The following is an 8,496-nucleotide window of genomic DNA, read 5'->3' on the forward strand; positions in this document are numbered from 1 at the left end:
TACTATAGTAAAAGTGTTATCTCTACTCTACTCTACTTTACTCTTTAATCGGCTAAAATGTTGTTAATATGTATACAACCTAATTCTTCTCAGCTTACATATATAAAATAATCATCTTTTTTTGTTCCTCTTCATAAAAATATTACTGAGGTTAGAAAATCCCTTAAAGATTGTTGTACAGACATACATATGTATGGGATTAGAGACATGTGTAAATTCTGATAGGTAATAAATAGTGTGACAGACAGTTATATGTGTATATATTTATATATATTGGGCAAATCAATTTTTTCAACTTAAAATGAACATAACCAACTTTTATCTTGATTCAACATAATCGACGTGGATTTAAGGAGAACAAATTGGGAAAAAATTACTTTCCTCTATTGTGAATTTATATCATTTCAAATGTAATTAACATATATATGAGTAATAAATTTTGTGGAATAATCAATTGTAAAAATTAACCTACACTACTATAAAATACTATACTATTACTATACTATACTATACCACAGAAACAATTTGTTTGTTAAAGGTGAATATATTTAAAAGATTATGTTCATATCAACAAGACAAAGATGATACAAAAATGATCGTGAATTGAAAAGGTTTGCATAGTGTTTTTGTTGTGGATGTTAAAGCAATCAATATATTATAGGTATCATTATCAAGGTTACATTTGATAAATTTCGAATAAATTGAACATTGGGTTGATTGTTATAAATAAATAATATATTTGTAATATCCCAATGAGTAGAAGAATTAGATCTTCTGACGTTTCGTGACGTAGTGTAAGTCACTTCTTCAGAGAATAAATAACCAAATTAAAATTATTCCAAGTTTAAATAGTACACCGGAACAATAAGAATGATATATATATATATATATATATATATATATATATATATATATATGGTTATCTATTCTCTGAAGAAATGGCTTACTCTAAGTCACGAACGTCAGAAAATCTAAATCAATAAATTAGTTACAATTCCTGGTTTGAATTATTTTTTCTGGTTAGCGATTTTTTTCGAGCGAGTTAGTTTTCTACGGGATGGGATTCACTAACCTCATGCCCAACCTTCCTCCTTTATCCGGGCTTAGGAACAGTAGTAATCCTAGAGGGACTCCAGCGTGGAGTTTACAACCACTGAACTTTACTTTACTTAGAAACTTTTGACTAAATGACAATATTTAAACAAATATATATAACAGAGATTGATCAAACCTTTTCAAATAGAATCAGATCTCATAAACAAATTAGTAACTATCTGAATTCAGTAGATTAATAAAGCGTTTAAAGTGGAAGGATCTGGGTTTAAATTTTTATGAGAAAATCAACATGATGATGTAGGTATATATCATCTAATAACGAGTCCTAAATAGACTGAATTAAGTGTCTGCTTACATTTACAATTCAATTTTACTCAAACAATAGTCACTTTAAAAGTATTTTTGGCGAAACTCTAATTTATGGACGAGCCAATCAGGAGCGTTTTAGAGATTTCAAGGTTACGGTGCCAACCTCAGTGCTTAATACTAACGTACGATCGGTTCACAGGAAATTTTGTACAAAATGTGATAATTGAGTGGCTATAACAAATTAAACGGTGGGACTATAATTTGTGGACGAATCAATTAGGTATAAGATAATAGATCTCGGATTTTAACGCGAAAGCCTTTCATGCACTTGGCTAAATAAATTTCTGGCATTATAGCTGATGTCAGTTCGTGATGAAAATCCCATATATAATTCCTAACTAAGCCAAATTACGACAATTATCGCGAAACTGGATAATAAAAGCACCAGTAACACTGGCTGCAGCCAGGTACTACAATATGTACGGATGATTGGAGAGCATACGGACTCCTACATAGGCTTGGTTATGTACATCGTGTCGTTATCCGAAAGTAGCATTCTGTGCACTCATCACCCGGAGTGCACATAAACAATATTGAAACTATGTGATCGAGGCTGGAAGAGTTTTTGAGAATTCATCATGGCTCCAGAGGCCGACTATTCTGTAGCCGTATGGATGATTTCCTCTACTGCATGCATTATGATTTTAGAACCTCTGAACCTCTTTCTAACCTTGACAAGTGTTTGAACCACGTATAAGAATTGTATCCACTTTATTTCCTTGGTTTTGTGTAACACATTTTTACTCTATACTGACTGTGTGCTGCTTGTCTAATATTTCTCAAGGTCACTTAAGATTCGTTCAAAGGTCGTCCATAAATTAGAGTCGCGCCGTATTTTTTTATTATTAACTGAGTTGGATATTATTTTCGACCGCTTTGGAATTTCTTAACTGTGTGTATCTAGTCTACTTTTAAATTTGTCATTTAGATAAACAGGTTCAATTTTCAATATCACCATAATTCACAAATACTTTACATTAAAATACAAAGTAGGATTTCGTTTATTTGTTATTTTTAAACATGTAACCTCCTTATCTTAATGATGTTGAACAGCAGTTTGAGTTAATAATAATAGTAATAATAATAATAATAATTTGTAATAATAATAATCATGTCCATAACTAACCAATCAGATCGTTGTTTAAGCGCCCGAAACGTCAGTCTGGTCTGATATGTTTGTAGATTATCCCTGTTACATGTGACCTGTCACGTGAGGGAGATTATTATCCAATCATATTAGTGTGACTTATAATTTTTATACATTTCGATAAGACACGTAATACTAGTCGGTATGTTTGTGCGTTCCACTTAATGACTATAATTCCTTTACAAGATGGATAGTATCTAGTAGTGGAATCCAAGACGCGCGTCTCGTCAGCTGAATGTACTTGCATCTCGGAGTTGGTGTTCACTCTGAGGTTTGAACCCAGTACCGTTCGTCCCACATGCCATAGCATTATCCACTCAGCTACTGAGTCCTATGTCCGAGGCCCAGGGTAAACATCAATTCTGAGATGAGTGTATATCCAACTGACGAGTCCCAAATAAGACGAAATGCGCGTCCTGCATTTCACCACTAGCCACTGTCCATCTTTGCTTATAATACTTGTGAATTAAGGTAATATCGAGGCAATACACGTATTATGCACATATGCCAATAAGAGACTGATCAGTTGCAGTCCTAAACATCAATGGGAAGATTCAAGTAAACAATACCAAGTGGATTTATAATTCCCTTAATTATTGTGCCAGTCAAATTGATAGACTTATGTTTAGAAACATAAAGTGTGAACATAAGTGTGAACATCAACATTATGACGTAAATAAATCCAGCTGAAAAGTCCGTATTAATCATTCGAAATGGATTTCCGTGATTCCACTGCTAGCCACAATTCTCCCATTATATATAACTTGCAGCATAAGACCTATATCAAGGTAGTTTACACTGGATGCACATATACAACAATTTCAGTATATAAACTTAACAACCAAACAACTCAAACCCTTTCTAATAATAATAATTTAAATAACAGTCAGTTACTCCATGCTATTGGACAAGAATTGACTTGTTTAATACAAGACAAGGATACATCATGAATTAAAAATGTGGTTTGATTTTCTTAAGGAATATATCTATAATAATAAATGATTTAATGTATCTGTTTCGATTCAGATTAACCAAATTAACTTTCATGTAAGTAATTTAAACCCATTATGTAATTATGATTTTAAATATCACAGGTCGTAAGCAGCTGACAAGAACCTACAAAAGAAAATGAATTCATGCTATTCTGTTAGAATGTTTGTTCTAGCTTTTTCAAAAGCTTTCTACTCAGTTTTGGTTTTCTCACTGAGATAGCTGATTGGAACCGGGCATAGGAACAAGAGAACAAGAAACAATATTGTTTTCAATTAGATCTTTATCAGACACTAATATATTGTACTATTTTGTATGGTTATGTGAAAAAAATATTAAACCAATTTAGTCAGTTTACGGGACATTGATAACAATATAAATAGATTATATAACTAATCACAATAAATGAAAATTACAGACTGACAATAAGGTGACGTTCTGTTGTTCACCGTCTAATTTTCTTACCGATATCCGATCTTCCTATACACAATCCCAACTCTCTACTCGAATGAAAAGACTAAGAGTGAGAAGTGAATCGAATCGGGAATATACGTGAATCAGTTTATGGGTTCATTTCTTACGAATGCAAGCCATTCCTTGGCCAATCACCTGCGTTTTTCATTTGGTCGATTTCTGACTGGTCCAATATATCCGAAAAGAGATATATTAATAAATATAGTAGTAACGTACATCATGATGACATAACCATGTTAATCTGAGCGGTATGTCAAAGCTTGCAGAAATAAACTTACTAAAATAATAATGAATAAAAATTACGTAATATTAAGTGTGAACAGTTTGCAGTATGCAGACGGTAAAGAAGAGTTGCCAACTCCAAATCTTTGTAGCTTCTTTATATGTAAGAGATGGAAAGAAAGCTTATTTGGAGAATTCGAAGATGCCTCATAAATCATTGCAGACGTTCTGATTGCATCTATTATACAACTACTATCGATCAAATGTGACTGAATGGAGATTTTCTATGACCCTTTTGAAACCATAGGAAGAAGTATTTCTTGAATAATTATATATCCTTATATTTACTACTATATCTGTCGCACCACCTTACTTACAATTTGTAGTTTGCAATTAGTTATGTAATCCTTTTAGCATTTTTGTCATCATCTCAAAAATCATGTTAATTAGTTCAATATATTTTTCTTTATTCATACAAAGTATTACCTGTGTATTAGAGTACTACTTGGTAAAGATATAATTGAAAGAATTAATTGAATAATTACAATCCTATCTTGTTTGTAAACGATTGAATTTACTCTTTGTTGATGTTAAGGTCTGCAATTAATCAGTCGATTTTGGTAAATATGCATTCTGGACAGATTATCATGATATGGCTGTTAAGTAACGAGTATAATAAATAATTTTTGGGTGGTAGTTAGCAATGGAATCGAGGACGCATATTTCATCCTGTTTGATACTTGTCAACTGGATGTATTTACACCAAATTTCCCAAAACAGAGTAGAGTCCTTAACATCAATAACAGGAAGATTGAAAAATATTACAAGTGAAATAAGATTCATCCGCGTCATACAAACCAGTGTTTATATGATCCTAATAACCTAACTGATAAGGCTTTAGTTGTTTAAAGTGAAAGTTACAGCATTCGAATTCCGATGTGAACATGAACACTGAGATGTAATAGGTACATCCAACTAATGAGTTCCTAATATGATATGACGCACCACTTGGATTATATTGCTGGCCCATACTTACTTACGCCCGTTACTCCCAATGGAGCATAGGCCGCCGACCAGTATTCTCCAATCCACTCTGTCCTGGGCCTTCCTTTCCAGTTCTATCCAATTTTTGTTCATTTTTCTCATATCTGTCTCCATTTCTCGGAGTATTGTGTTCTTTGGTCTTCCTCTTTTCCTTTGGCCTTGAGGATTCCATGTGAGGGCTTACCTTGTGATGCAATCTGGTGATTTCTGGCCAATCACCAACTTATTCTTAGAAGAGGTTCTGTGGAGATTTTTTTGGGAATTTCAATAGTTGAAATCATGAGTCAATTGAAGCTAGACTACCATGGAAAACCTGGAAGCACTGAACGCCCGTTTCGTCCTAGTATGGGACTCCTCAGCAGTGCGCATCAAATTCTTCCCAAACTTTGAATTATTTATTTTCCTTTGCTGCTTTTTGTTATTGGGAAAAAACTGGATAAAAGATATCTCACTTATTTAATTTTTTTTGTCACAGAAAATATAATAACAATATGAAATGGAATTTTTTTTCGTTTACTTCATTTTTGTTCATATGTCAACTCTAGATTAAAGCCGTGCTGTTTTAGATATCAACAAGACTGTATATGTATATCTTGCAAGTGTGTGTGTGTGTTGTGCACAGATTCTCATATGTATGTGCATATATGTTGACCCTATTTTTATATATATCAGAAAACTTTCTCGATTCACTTGAAGAAATACATCTGTATGTGTATTTGTGTGCATGGACATTGTTCTGCATTACACTTGTATTAGTTACTGGAGCAAGAGTGTTTATCCACCCGTAAACGATGATGAATGAATTATGTTCGTGAACGAATTCAGATAAATAAATAAATCGAAATGACTATCTGACAGTTGAATAAAAACTGACCAATAAAATTATGTAGATTACTCAATAACTGATTTAATTCTTCCTTTTTTTTCAATTCGATATTTAATTTCTTTACAAAATGTTAATTATTGTTCATTCTGATCAATACACAATTCTGGTTCATTTATAAGTATTTGAATCTTTCCGTTGATTGTGTGAAGGACTGTAATTGATCAGTTTCTTTCGGCATATGTGCGTCATGGGCGGCTTGTATCTCGATATTTCCATTACGTCATATTCATTTTGAAGTAAAATTAGATAGTAGCTAGCAGTAGGATCCAACATATGCTTGTTGTCCGATTTGAAAAACGTCAACTGGATTTGCTTGGGAATACACTTATAAGCGAAATAAACTTCATTCTCGTTGCACAAAGAAGTGGCTATCTAAACTCTATAGCTCGGTCCATAATGCGTTAGACCTTTGAGGATAAGGGGATTGTATTAGAGTCTCGGTGTGAACACCAATCTACACAGACATATTATTGAGTCCAAATGATGAGTCATAAATAGAACAAAACGTGAATCATTGATTCCTCTGTTACCCACTATCCAAATCTACTTACATAATTTTTGTTGCTTGAATTAAACTATTACAATAGAGCAGTAACATTTAGCATTAATGATAACAGAAAGGTTGTTCAGTTGTAACCAATTTCACTTTCCAAAAATATTGATTTTCATCGAATTTTCACATTTCATAAACTGAATGAAACTAATTAGTACGAGGAAATAGTGGAAAGTTGTTTCTGTCTAATTTTGGTACACTTTGTATTTTACCTTTTCAACTCAATAATATATAGGGTTCAAATGGTAAGAAAAAACCTCTAGGTTCAATAAGCCAAAAGTTTACTGGTTTGTATTTCACTGAAAGGTATACAAACGAAGTACATCAACCTTGTACAGCCTCTCTACTTGATTACTATTGGTTGATTTGGAGCTTATGAAGAACTGTCACCGGAGTTGATAACATCAATTGGTGTTTGCCAGGGTTGTCCAACTCCACTATTTTTACTTAACTTCCTCGTAAATATTCTTTTAGAGGTTACACTTGTTATCTGTCATGAGATTCACTTATTGACTTAGAATACTCAAATGACATGGTCCTATTTGACGAAGATGCTAATGGAATGCGGAATCTTCTGACCAACTTCATAAAAAATTTAGGCATGTTTGGATGGGGTTCTCTCCCTCTGAAATGGTCTGACCCAACGCCTGAGTTAATGGTAAAGAAGGAAGTAGTTGAGTGAGTTAATCATTTCTTCTATCTCGGAAGTCATATCAGCCCGAATGGGTTGGTGAACTTAGTTTTTGTGTCCACTTGTAGTGAAGGTGAACACGGGTGAGGACAACCAAATTGTAATTAGGACAAATTAAAGAATTACTTGGTAAAATAGAAAAACCATATAGTAAATCGTTAATTTGCAAAATATTATTCTATCATATCAAACCGGACTGTTGCTTTTGCAAACATCAATCCATTGTCTCGCATTTCATTGTTCATGTGATTTCTTACAAATTCCATTGTTTTCTCGCTCTTCTTTTCTTGATCTTCTGCTGCCAGACGTTACGTTCTTTTGACTCACGTTATATACTACTTATATCAATATAAGTAGCACGCACCACACACTTAGATCTTGGGTTCCAACACTATTTTTTTTCCATAAACCAGAATTTTCGTCCTGAACCCATTTGTAAAACGTGACAGTAGGTAGGAGGAACGTAGACACTATTCTGAGTAGTTACAAAGGATTTACAAAATACACATACATAGCCTTCAATCCTCAATTCGCATCTTTCAATATATTCCCAATCTGAAGCGTCATCGCGTCTGTCCTCCACGTGTTAAGCCAACACCATACTTTCGATATACTTAAACTCTTCATTACGTCCGACAACTGTCGCAACTTCGATGCCACATCCCTCCACACACTATTACTTTTACTACGCTGGCATCTCGTTGTACTGATGTGCAATAACTTGAAACGATGCAGATATACCTCAGGTTCTATGTGACGTATAACTTACTATGTATACATAATTAAGAACTTGATATTTTACTAAGGAGCGAACACATCCAACGAATTATTAATTATTTTTAAAAATAGAAATACCGTCTTAACATCACGAATCGGCTATAGTTAGAGATGAGCACTATTGTCTATCACTGCAGTAGTTTGAAAATAGTGCGCTCTTTTCCATATCTCGAAGTACTTGTTTGAATGCCATGAGAGGTTGTGTGTGCTCACTATTTAGTAGGTCTCGAAAATAGTGATAAACAACTGTCGAATACTTCGAGATTTTCAGTGGCGTTCGTGATGTA

The 8,496-nt window shown here is 33.4% G+C and overlaps 1 protein-coding gene across 1 annotated transcript in view; it reads left to right on the forward strand.

The window, feature by feature from the left end:
* Window positions 1-298: 298 nt before the first annotated feature.
* MS3_00008471 (uncharacterized protein) overlaps window positions 299-8,496 on the forward strand; it is a 52,067-nt gene continuing 43,869 nt past the window's right edge. Inside the window, exon 1 of the mRNA XM_051216808.1 lies at window positions 299-611. The gene's annotated coding sequence lies outside the window, so the exon portion shown is untranslated. The remainder of the gene's footprint in view (window positions 612-8,496) is intronic.

The sequence above is a fragment of the Schistosoma haematobium genome, chromosome 6, assembly GCF_000699445.3.
Source record: "Schistosoma haematobium chromosome 6, whole genome shotgun sequence".
Lineage (NCBI taxonomy): Eukaryota > Metazoa > Platyhelminthes > Trematoda > Strigeidida > Schistosomatidae > Schistosoma > Schistosoma haematobium.